The sequence below is a fragment of the Bos javanicus genome, chromosome 10 (genome assembly GCF_032452875.1).
Source record: "Bos javanicus breed banteng chromosome 10, ARS-OSU_banteng_1.0, whole genome shotgun sequence".
Lineage (NCBI taxonomy): Eukaryota > Metazoa > Chordata > Mammalia > Artiodactyla > Bovidae > Bos > Bos javanicus.
Window position 1 is genome coordinate 73,233,562 of NC_083877.1, and position 11,097 is coordinate 73,244,658.

The 11,097-nt window shown below is 39.6% G+C and overlaps 1 long non-coding RNA gene across 1 annotated transcript; it reads right to left on the reverse strand.

Moving 5' to 3' along the window:
* Positions 1–1,325: 1,325 nt before the first annotated feature.
* On the reverse strand, positions 1,326–10,657 carry LOC133254798 (uncharacterized). Its single transcript, XR_009738769.1, has 3 exons — positions 10,590–10,657; positions 3,050–5,162; positions 1,326–2,820 (listed from the first exon to the last, which is right to left on the reverse strand). It is a non-coding gene; the product is annotated as an uncharacterized LOC133254798 (long non-coding RNA).
* Positions 10,658–11,097: the final 440 nt, after the last annotated feature.

Below are 11,097 nucleotides of genomic sequence, written 5' to 3' on the forward strand. Positions count from 1 at the left end.
AGTATCCTGTTGTTGCATTCCCATAACCTGAAAAATTCTTTAAATATGTAATAATCACAGGATATAATTCTTGCTAGATTAAGAGAAGCACCTTAGGTCACCTTGTGTAGGTCAAGAGTGCCTTAGGTGTCCATACCTGGCCCTGCAAACTGGCTCCAAGACAGGATGCAAAAACCAGACCAAATACTATTGAAACTCGCTGTTAATAACTTCTGTCTCACTCTTGTGCGTTCCCAAACGTCTAACACAATGATCACATTTGACTCCCCCCAAATAGCGTGAAAGTGTTAGTTGTTCAGTCATGTCCGATTCTTTGCAAACCCATGGACTGCAGCCTGCCAGGCTCCCCTGTCCATGTATTTCTCCAGGCAAGAAAACTGGAGTTGGTAGCCATTCTCTTCTCCAGGGGATCTTCCCAACCTGGGTCTCCTGCGTTGCAGGTAGATTCTTTGCTGTCTGAGCCACCAGGGAAGCCAATCTGAGCAAACTATGAGAGACAGTGAAGGACAGAGGAGCCTGGTGTCGCAGTCAGACACAACTTAACTACTGAACAACAATAAAATAAGTGTGAAGTAGGGCATTTTGACAGTGAGGAAGATGTCCAGTGACTTGACTCAAATTCCATCTGCCCAAAGGGGTCACTTGAACTGACATGAACTGCTTCTAGATTAAAATGGTTTTTCCCACAGACCACCATTGAGTCACCTACAAACTCTCTCTGACCTCCTTAATGTCATGGAACTCTAGAATTTTCCAAGTTGTAGGGAAACTTGACAATCAACCGACTTGTTGAATTCTCTCATTTGGAAATTTCAGGAAGTTTGAAAAAACTTGAGAAGCCATAATATTTCAGAAAAAGACTATAAAAGTGGTATTTTCCACTAAAGGAAGAGGGAAGTCATTACCAAGTTCTGTCTACTGACTCACTGTTGGCTCCTCAGCACATGCCGTGTAACGGAACGACTCTCCTCCCGTCACTAGTAGCGGTGACCTTAGGAGGCCCGTCACTTCCCTTTGTACCCTCTGTTTTCTCCCCAGAGGGATGGTATGGGGAGGGAGGTGGGAGGGGGGTTCAGGATTGGGAACACATGTATACCTGTGGAGGATTCATGTTGATGTATGGCAAAACCAATACAATATTATAAAGTAATTAGCCTCTAATTAAATAAATTTTAAAAATAAAAATAAATAAAAATGTAAAGTGGTTACAACTGATGACAACAAATAATCTTATAATTCTGCACATACATACACAGAATTGAAACAAAAGTTCCAATAATATGTACTTATCCTTACTAGAGCAATGTATGCTTTTAAAAAAAAAAAAAACACCTTTTTATTTTATATTGGAGTATTGCCAATTAGCCATGTTGTAATAGTTTCAGGTGGACAGCAAAGGGACTCAGCAATACATATATATGTACCCATTCTCCCCCAAACTCCCCTCCCTTCCAGGCTGCCACATAACATTGAGCAGAGTTCCCTGTGCCATACAGTAGGTCCTTGTTGGTCATCCATTTTAAATATAGCAGTGTGTACACGACCATCGCAAACTCCCTAACGACCCCCTCCTCCCATCCTTCCCTGCTGGCAACTGTAAGTTTGTTCTCTGTGAGTCTGTTTCTGTTTTATAAATGAGTTCATTCACTTTTCTATTCTACTTCTTCAGAAAAAGCTCTTTGCAATCCACTAAACTGATTTTACTGCCCATTAGAATCTGAAATCCTCAGGTTGACAAACTCTGGACTGGATCCCCTCTGAGATGCCTCCTAGTCTGGTCCCCTGACACTCCTCGGGACTGCCCAGAATCCTTTGGGGTTTCTTTCTATTAAGGCAAGTGGCTACTGTCTCTGGATCTGGCAGCTCCAAAATGACTTGGAGGTTGACACTATCAGTTTTTTGGCCTCAGCAACTGGCACTGGCTGGCCTTTTGGCCATTTGTCCCTACGTGGATAAACAGAGCGTGAGCATGGCCTTCTGATCACAGATGGCTGAGATTTGGTGGAGAAAGATCTACATTCAAACTGTAAAGTTAGAGAACTTGGCCAGTCTCTGCCAGCTCCCACCCCAGATGCCCACACACCACACACACTACATACATACACCACACACCTCGCCCATGAACATACAGCCCTCATAGTTGTCCACTTATTCTCCGCACATGCACACAGACCCCCTACATGCTATACACATGTATGCATGCCATGTGTATACACACACACACACTCACCATATACTATATACATCCCCCACAACATACATACACACAGACCACACACACACTGGCACTTCAACAATGACACCACTGAAGCACTTTGTTTTTAAAAATTGCACTCTTTAAAAAAAAATCAAATACTAATACTATGGTATTTCATGTACATTTTTTTCAAATGTAATTAAATTCTCACTTTATGAGTGCTCATTTTCCATGTTTTGTTCATTTTTCTTCTAGTCTATAATAGCTCTATATATTAATGTTTATTCTTGAATAATTTACACAATTCCTTAATGTTTTGAAAGAGGCTTATAAATGCATGCTTTTGAAAAGTACTGCATGTATTGTTTCACTAATTTTTAAAATTTTATGAATTCTGAAGATTTTAAACTCTAATAACAGTGTCAAGGCCAGTATTTCACCATGAAGCGAAGTAAGTCTTGAAATCTTGACATCACCATTTTGCCTTAGAACTGCCATCACCCACAGGGAGGTGGAGAAGTACTGGTTCTCACACCCTCATGATGATCCTGAAGCTGCTTTCAGTGTCTCGCCCAGTGCTTGGCATCTGGAAATCTTGCAGGAAACGTCTGGTGAGAGAGTGACTGAAAAGGAAAAGGGGGAGTGGGGAACAGGAGAAGAAAAAAAGAAGAAAGAAGAGGGAGAGATACAAAGGAAGAAGGGGAGTGAATAACAACAAGTGGAGTGGATAGAGTGAGTGAGATAGAACAACCGTATATTGCTTTTGCCTTAGACGTCTTTCCCTATGGAAAATGGAAATCCAAGACCATTTCCATGATGGATCTTGTTCAAAATATTATTGCTGGAACCCACCTGGTAAAGTGGCAATTTTGTGGGATGTTCATGGAAAATTGCTTTCCATCTGCTAGAGGAAGCAAATCTTGCTGAGACATCTGACAGACACACAGTTGTTTGGTCTTGGACACGCACTTTTCCATGGTGACAGAAGCCATGCCACGGAAATATATGCGTCACTCATCTACATTGTTTTCTTTGCATCCCTAAGGATTGCACATGAGTTTTGGAAAGAAGGATAGGGTTTTATTGTTTCTTTTAATGATAAAACATTTTAAATGGTCATTATTTTTGAATCATCAGAAGATACAGATAAGTATAAACAAGAAAACAAAGATTACATATTAGTCAAAACATCCAAAGGTGATAATTATTAACAGTTGGTATTCCAGATTTTGTTTTAATACAAAAAATAGATGTATATATTATATATATATACGTATACTACATTATGTAATCTTTTGTTGAATATGTTGAGGACATCTCTGTCCATTTTTTAAAATATTATTACACAGCTTTCTGTTTCCCTATGGAAAATATTTAGGTTTGCCAATTTTTGATTATTCTAAATTACACAGTAAAGAACATTCTTGTGGAGGCATTTTTTGTGCATTTATTTCCTTAGGATAAATTCTTAGATGTGAGCGTTTAAGTGTCAATATGCACATTTTAAAATGCTATATCAATTTGCCAAATTGCCCTCCAGAAAGTCTGAACCAATTTACATTCTCTTTGAAGTGTATGAAAGTACCTATTATCTCACGCCCTCATCAACGCTAGTTATTATCGTTCTTTTCAAACTTTTCTAGTTTTATAGGTTAAAAGGTATTTTCATTTTTAATTGGCATTTCATATATTCCTAGTGAGGTAAAATAATTTTCACATTTTTTGGTTATTTGCATTTCACCTTTTTTGTGTAACCTGCCTGACAGTGTTTCAACTGTATTTTTCCAATGTGTTTTTTGTCTTTTCCTTAATTTCTAAGAGTTCTTCATAATGCAAAGATATTAACCCTTTGCTACCATATATGTTGTGAATTCTTTTTTAAGTTTTTCATAACTCTGAATATGTAGACATAGAGATGTTTTATTTTGTTTTAAGGAATCAGTATACCTACAATGTTCCTGTTGTTTTTTTCTTTTGATTGATGGATAGAAAAGTATCCTTCATTCCAAGATTACCTATGTTTTTACTATCCTCTTTTGTTTTTTTACATTTATATTTTCAAGTCATATAGAATTTGCTTTGTAGCATAAGACAGGGATCTAAACTTTTTTCCTGACTCACCAATGAGTTGTCTCATTAACATATGGACTAAATAATCTGTATTCTTCCTACTGATTTGAAATGACTTGTTTACCATGCTAAATTCTCACAGACACCCGAGTTCTTCTGTTACTTGTTTTTTGTAGTTTTCTGAAACCCTAAATCCATGTATGTTAGTCTTTTAGAACTAGCTATCATTTTAACTATCTAGATTGAAAATTCTTATTCCATAGACTCCACAAGATGGTTGAATAATCGATGCTACTTTTAATAGAAAGAACGAGGTCTATTTCCATCCTAAGGAGGTGTGGGAAAGGGGAGAGTTTTCTCCCTGGGTCATAGGGTTTTGATATGGAAAGATATAAAGACCATCTGTTCCAAAGCCCTAATTTTACAAATATTAATTGACTTGGGTTAACATAGCTAGCAGTGCAGAGCTGAGACTCAAACCAAGTCATATTCCCCTAAATCCATGCTAGAGGAAGATGGTTAGAGTGAGGGTCTATCAAGGACAGCAAAAGCAGAGTTAATAAAAGGAGGATCCTTTCTGTTCTACATCTCCAGGAACTTGCAGGGAAATGGGAGGTTTCTGGAGCACCACCTTGAGAAAGCAGTTAAATGTACAGGAGCCCCTGCTGCTACCTGAGTCCTTAGAAAATATCAGCAGAAAAAGGGACATCGCGGATGCACCAAAGAGTGAGCACACAAGTACACACGCGCAGTCAATAGGAGCAGCTGATGCAGAGTCGTGAAGGTCCAGGCATTTTTCAGGAGTGCCACTCTCACCCTGGTTAACTCTGTGAAGGTCACTGAGGTCAGACGCCAGCAAGAGCCAGCAGCGGAGAGGCAGGAAATGAGTGGGGCTCTGGGAACACAGCAAAGGAGAAAAGCTTTTTGTAGGCAAGGTATGAGAGGAAACTCTGACAATGTGAGGAGGGCCCTGTGTATGTTGTTTTCTTTTCTCAGTCAAGAAAACTCTCAAACTGTTCTTTCTTTTTTATTATTGGAGTATAATTGAGTTATGGTATTATATTAGTTTCAGGTGTACAACATAGCAATTTGATATTTTTATAGATTATAGTCCATATGGAGAAGGCGATGGCACCCCACTCCAGTACTCTTGCCTGGAAAATCCCATGGATGGAGGAGCCTGGTAGGCTGCAGTCATTGGGGTCGCTAAGAGTCGGACATGACTGAGCGACTTCACTTTGACTTTTCACTTTCATGCATTGGAGAAGGAAATGGCAACCCACTCCAGTGTTCTTGCCTGGAGAATCCCAGGGATGGGGGAGCCTGGTGGGCTGCCGTCTACGGGGTCGCACAGAGTCGGACAGGACTGAAGTGACTTAGCAGTAGCAGCAAGGTTGTTATAAATGATTGGCTATATTCCCTGTGCTGTACATTACCTCTTTGTAACTTATTTTATACTTAGTAGCTTAATTCCCTGCCCCTCTTCCACCCTCCCGCCACCATTCTCCCCTCTGTAACCAATTCGTTTATTCAACTATGTTCTATAAAAGCTGTCCAGTTTCCCTGCCACCTCCCCCTGGTGGAAATCTCTTCTCTAGCAAACCACTTTCTATCTGACATCACTGAAGTTTTTAAAATATGCTTAGTTAAAAAAAAAAAAAAAGTTTAGTTTCCTAAAGATATTATGTAGTTTGATTTTTTATTAGGAAGATGTAGACATATGACTTAAAATTCAAGAGGCACAAAGGACTATAGTGAGAAAGCTCGCTTCCACCCGTGGTCTTCAGCTACCCGGTTCCTTGTCTAGGAAACACTAAACTCTAGTTTCTTATATACCCTTCCAGAGTTGTTTTCAACATGTCCAAATACATAAGTACACACATAGATTATTCCGTGAGAAGTTTTACACAAAGAGTAGCATGCTACACACACTTTTCTGCACCTTGACATTTTTACTTGATACATCCTGGGGATGCTCCATGTCTGTACATAAAAAGCTACTTCATTCCTTGTCATAGCCACATTTCATTATACTCTAATGCATGAATAAAGCATATTTTTTAAACCAGTTCTCTCATAGATAGATGTGCTTTTTAATTTTTTTTATTTTAAATGGAGGCTAATTACTTTATTGTAGTGGGTTTTGCCATACGTTGACATGAATCAGCCATGGGTGTACATGTGTTCCCCATCCTGAACCCCCTCCCACCTCCCTCCCCATCCCATCCTTCAGGGTCATCCCAGTGCACCAGCCCTGAGCACCCTGTCTCATGCATCGAACCTGGACTGGCTATCTGTTTCACATATGATAATATACATGTTTCAGTGCTATTCTCTCAAATCATCCCACCCGCGCCCTCTCCCACAGAGTCCAAAAGACTGTTCTATACATTTGTGTCTCTTTTACTGTCTCACATATAGGGTCATCGTTACCATCTTTCTAAATTCCATAAATAAGGGAACATTTCACGCAAAGATGGGCTCAATAAAGGACAGAAATGGTAGGAACTTAACAGAACCAGAAGATATTAAGAAGAGGTGGCAAGAATACACAGAAGAACTGTACAAAAAAGATCTTCATGACCCAGATAATCACAATGATGTGATCACTCACCTAGAGCCAGACATCCTGGAATGTGAAGTCAAATGGGCCTTAGGAAGCACCACTACGAACAAAGCTGGTGGAGGTGATGGAATTCCAGTTGAGCTATTTCAAATCCTGAAAGATGATGCTGTGAAAGTACTGTACTCAATATGCCAGCAAATTTAGAAAACTCAGCAGTGGCCACAGGACTGGAAAAGGTCAGTTTTCATTCCAATGCCAAAGAATGCTCAAACTACTGCACAATTGCACTCATCTCACATGCTAGTAAAGTAATGCTTAAAATTCTCCAAGCCAGGCTTCAGCAATACATGAACCGTGAACTTCCAGATGTTTAGAAAAGGCAGAGGAACCAGAGATCAAATTGCCAATATCTGCTGGATCATCAAAAAAGCAAGATAGTTCCAGAAAAACATCTATTTCTGCTTTATGGACTATGTCAAAGCCTTTGACTGTGTAGATCACAATAAACTGTGGGAAATTCTGAAAGAGAAGGGAATACCAGACCACCTGACCTGCCTCTTGAGAAACCTGTAGGCAGGTCAGGAAGCAACAGTTAGAACTGGACATGGAACAACAGACTGGTTCCAAATCGGAAAAGGAGTACGTCAAGGCTGTATATTGTCACCCTGCTTATTTAACTTCTATGCAGAGTACATCATGAGAAATGCTGGGCTGGATGAAGCACAAGCTGGAATCAAGATTGCTGGGAGAAATATCAATAACCTCAGATACGCAGATGACACCACCCTTATGGCAGAAAGTGAAGAAGAACTAAAGAGCCTCTTGATGAAAGTGAAAGAGGAGAGTGAAAAAGTTGGCTTAAAATTCAACATTCAGAAAACTGAGATCATGGCATCCAGTCCCATCACTTCATGGGAAATAGATGGGGAAACAGTGGAAACAGTGGCTGACTTTATTTTTGGGGGGTTCCAAAATCACTGCAGATGGTGACTGCAGCCATGAAATTAAAAGACACTTACTCAATGGAAAGAAAGTTATGACCAACCTAGACAGCATATTAAAAAGCAGAGGCATTGCTTTGCCAACAAAGGTCTGTCTAGTCAAGGCTATGGTTTTTCCAGAAGTCATGTATGGATGTGAGAGTTGGACTATAAAGAAAGCTGAGCGCTGAAGAATTGATGCTTTTGAGCTGTGGTGTTGGAGAAGACTCTTGAGAGTCCCTTGGACTGCAAGGAGATCCAACCAGTCCATCCTAAAGATCAGTCCTGGGTGTTCATTGGAAGGACTGATGTTGAAGCTGAAACTCCCATACTTTGGCAACCTGATGGGAAGAGCTGACTCATTTGAAAAGACCCTGATGCTGGGAAGGACTGAGGGCAGGAGGAGAAGGGGATGACAGAGGATGAGATGGTTGGATGACATCACCGACTTGATGGACATGAGTTTGGGTGGACTCCGGGAGTTGGTGATGGACAGGGAGGCCTGACGTGCTGCAGTTCATGGGGTTGCAAAGAGTCGGACATGACTGAGCAACTGAACTGTACTGATACTGTATTGGTGTTTTTCATTCTGACTTACTTCACTCGATGTAATAGGCTCCAGTTTCATCCACCTCATTAGAACTGATTCAAATGTATTCTTTTTGATGGCTAACTAATATTCCCTTGAGTATATGTACCACAGCTTTCTTAACCATGGATAAGACATGGACATCTGCCAGTGGACATCTAGGTTGATTCCATGTCCTGGCTATTGTAAACAGTGCTGCGATGAACATTGGGGTACAGGTGTCTCTTTCAATTCTGGTTTCCTCGGTGTGTATGCCCAGGAGTGGGATTGCTGTGTCATATGGCAGTTCTATTTCCAGTTTTTGTCCAGATTTTGTCATCACATACAATGCTGAAGTTAATATATTATTTTACACATCAGCAAATTTATATTAAGAATAAAGTTCTAGAAGAGGAAATATGAGATACAAGAAGATGAGTATTTGTATTTTTTTTTTAATTGCTAAATTTCCCCTTTTAGAGATGGTACCAGTTTAAAGCCCTCCCACTAATGTTGAAAGTGCCTGTCTCACATCTTTGCTAATATAATGTGTTATCAACTTTAACTGTTTTAACTGAACACTGGTGTCTCAGTATAGTTTTAATTTGTATTTCTCTTATGAATAAGATTGAGAATCTTTTTATATATTGAAGGACAATTTGTATTTCAGTCCTATAAACCCTTTATACTCTTAGCCATTTTGTGTCTAGTATGCTATTGATCTTATTTTTTATTTTTTAATATTTATTGATTCTTAAGAGCTTTTTATATGGTAGAGCAGCTAGTGATTTATTTATGATTTTGGTTGCCCCTATTTTTCCAATTTGTTCTTTGTCTTTTAACTCTTGGTACTTAGAAATCCTTTTATTTTATGGCTTCTGTGCTTTCTGTCAGGCTTTCCCAGAATAAGATTGTAAAAAATAACTTATGGCTTATTTTTGTAAACTGATGGTTTATTTTTTTACTTTTAAATATTTGATCTCTCTGAAATTTATCCTGGTCTGAAATTTTAGATGTGAATACATTTTTTCCCAGATATGTAACCAATTATTCCAACACATTTTATTAAATAGTTTTATTCCAACACTATTTATTAAATAATTTTTCTTTACTAATTTGAAATACTGTCCTTATAATATCTATGCTGCTGAGTCACTTCAGTCGTGTCCGACTCTGTGCGACCCCAGAGACGGCAGCCCACCAGGCTCCCCCATCCCTGGGATTCTCCAGGCAAGAACACTGGAGTGGGTTGCCATTTCCTTCTCCAATGCAGAAAAGTGAAAGTGAAGTCACTCAGTCGTGTCCGACCCTCAGCAACCCCATGGACTGGAGCCTTCCAGGCTCCTCCATCCATGGGATTTTCCAGGCAAGAGTACTGGAGTGGGGTGCTATTGCCTTCTCCCATAATATCTATACTTTCAAGGTATTCACATATTATAAGTTAAAATGAACTTTTCCTTTGTAACAACTGTCCTCAAAATCTTTATAAATCTTATAATTTGATGTGTGCATGCTCAGTCACTTCAGTCATGTCTGACACTGTTGACTGTGGCCCACCAGGCTCCTCTGTCCTTGGGATTCTCCAGGTAAGAATACTGGAGTGTTGCCATGCCCTCCTCCAGGGGATCTTCCCAACCCAAGGATCGAACCTACTTCTTTTGTGTCTTCTGCATTGGCAAGTGCGTTCTTTACTACTAGTGCCACCTGGGAAGCCCCAACAATTTCATATCAGTCTCTTAAAAATCACTGGAAAATTGCGTTTTCATTATTTTCTTCCCTTTACTTTTCTCCCTCTTTTTGCTTTAATATTATACTTTGTCATGACAGAAGTCCCCAGTGAACCAGGAATAAAGAGCGTCCTCAACTTGATAGGAGCCTGGTAGGCTGCAGTCCATGGGGTCACTAAGAGTCGGATACGACTGAGCGACTTCACTTTCACTTTTCAGTTTCATGCATTGGATAAGGAAATGGCAACCCACTCCAGTGTTCTTGCCTGGAGAATCCCAGGGACGGGGGAGCCTGGTGGGCTGCCGTCTATGGGGTCGCACAGAGTCGGACAGGACTGAAGTGACTTAGCATAGCATAGCATAGCAACTTGATAAATAATACCTACAAAAAACCAACAGCTAATGTCATATTATACTAATGTTAAAAAACTAATAACTTCCCAACAAAGATCAGGAAAAAGGCAAAAATGTCTCCTCTCACCACTCTTTTTCAGCACCATGCTGGAAGCCCTTGCTGCTGCTGCTGCTGCTGCTGCTGCTGCTGCTGCTGCTGCTAAGTCGCTAGATGAGGAAAGGGAACAAAAGGTATCCAGATTGGGAAGGATTAAATTAAATTGTCTTTATTCACAGATGACATGATCATCTATGTAGAAAATATAAATCAACAGTAACAACAACAACAACAAAACTCCTAGAGCCTAGAGCTAGTAAGTGATTATAGCAATGTTGCAGTATTTAAGGTTAACATACAAAAAAGTCAATTTCCTTTCTATATATATACGAGCACTGAGCAAGTGGAATTTGAAATTTAAAACACAATGCCACATACATTAACAGCCCCCAAAGTTAAATATTTAGCTATAACTCTAACAAAATTTGTGCACGATCTTTATGAGGAAATTTGCAAAACTCTGATGAATGAAATCAAAGAACTAAATAACATGGAGTAAATAACATGGAAAGTCCATTTCACAAATAAGAAGACTCAA